The following is a 2,043-nucleotide window of genomic DNA, read 5'->3' as shown; positions in this document are numbered from 1 at the left end:
GCCTCTCCATACTAGGTTTGATTTCAGATCTGTGCCGGAACGACATCTGGACATTTAACGAAATGGTTGTTTTAGTTCTCCACCTAATTTTATCTTCATCGCCACGTATTATTTCCATTATAGACATTAATATTTTTTGTATTATGGCTGGGTTTTCTACCGCATCAAACCTTTATAAAACATTACGATTAATGTCCACCAACATAATCCTCTTGCGAATCATGATCACACGACTGGCGACACTTCCACTTGGTCTCTTTCCAGTCATCTTGGGTAAGGCTAATACACTATACTTAATACGTAAGGATTTAAATTTAACAGTAACAGTAATAGACAAGAAATCGCCACCGAATGGTAAAACAAGTAGAATTCAAGTAAAGTTTCAACGTTGTGCATCAGCAAAAAGTAGTTCTCTTGTCTTCTTGATTTGAACATAAAAATATAGCGGAGAAATAGAAGAGTGAAACGTGGGAAGTATCTTTTTAATAAAGTTTATGGAATGGTCCAGCCCGGTTGAACAAGGTTGTGAGATAGATGAAAGAATGGATGAATACTGACTATGTTCGAAAAAAAATTTCAGGCATACAAATCGAATTTTTCAGACCAAAATCTATAGCCAAAGAAGGTAGATTAACTTATACACCAAGACAAATTTGGAGAACAAAACTTCCATGTGAAATGCAGCAGGATTTAGGAAGATGTGAAAGCTTACGCTACATGTTCATATTATATACTACGTCGACTGGTATGCTGGAAAATATGGCATTTAAAATCGTTAAAGTTTGACCAAGTTTCCTTAATGGCGGAATTACAAGTCGTCACCCAAAATTAGCGACCATACTTTGCAACCTCCGTTAGGGTGGAATTCCGTAACGAGTTTATGTAACGAGTTTATGTAACAAGGGTAATTGTACTTTACAACATTAACTTGTTTAAACGATTTTGAAAATTCACTTATCAAGATAACAATTCGTTAATATCAGCTCATGACATGTGACAATGAGCCATGAAAGCTGTGTCAGCAATGTGACTGCCATTTTTTTGTCAAACTGTGACTTCTTGATCTCATTTTTTTGTTTTTTAGCCAGTCACTATTGTTATCATAGTGAAGGCGCAATGGCCCAGTGGTTAGGGCAGCGGACTCGCGGTCATAGGATCGCGGTTTCGATTCCCAGACCGGGCGTTGTGAGTGTTTATTGAGCGAAAACACCTAAAGCTCCACGAGGCTCCGGCAGGGGATGGAGGCGAACCCTGCTATACTCTTCCACCACAACTTTCTCTCACTCTTACTTCCTGTTTCTGTTGTGCCTGTAATTCAAAGGGACAGCCTTGTCACACTGTGTCACGCTGAATATCCCCGAGAACTACGTTAAGGGTACACGTGTCTGTGAAGTGCTCAGCCACTTGCACGTTAATTTCACGAGCAGGCTGTTCGGTTGATCGGATCAACTGGAACCCTCGTCGTCGTAAGCGACGGAGGGCCAACAATTGTTATCATATAAGCACATTCCGAGCAATTGTCCTTATTACATAAGAACACGAGTTCAAATACTGCACAGACCAATTTTTCCTTTTATCCTTTTATCCTTTTAGCTGCATTATGCACGCATCTTCACATACTGCATGCGTATAAACATGCCTGTATTCATCTACATGTATTTACATGTATCTTTGTATGAATATACTGCCGTTGAATCGGGGAGAAAACTGGGTATGTCTTATTTGAGAGATGGACAGCAAAGCCTGAAACCCGTTTATTTATTTATTTATTTACTCATTTATTTTTCTACAAAGCAAAAGCATAGGAAAAATATATTAACATTCCTACATTTCTCTCACAGCCTGACAGTCAGGCTTTACACATAAGTGTTAGAATCAAGATATATATATATATATATATTCCTTAACCGTAGGTCTGACAAAATATATATTGTCGGATTTACAGTCACGAGTAATATACATACATGTATACATACATACATACAAAGACATATGCACACGCACGCACGTAAACACACATATACACACATATATTTTATATAT

This window comes from Octopus bimaculoides, chromosome 12 (genome assembly GCF_001194135.2).
Source record: "Octopus bimaculoides isolate UCB-OBI-ISO-001 chromosome 12, ASM119413v2, whole genome shotgun sequence".
Taxonomy (NCBI): Eukaryota; Metazoa; Mollusca; class Cephalopoda; order Octopoda; family Octopodidae; genus Octopus; species Octopus bimaculoides.
Note: the sequence above shows the minus strand (reverse complement) of the source record.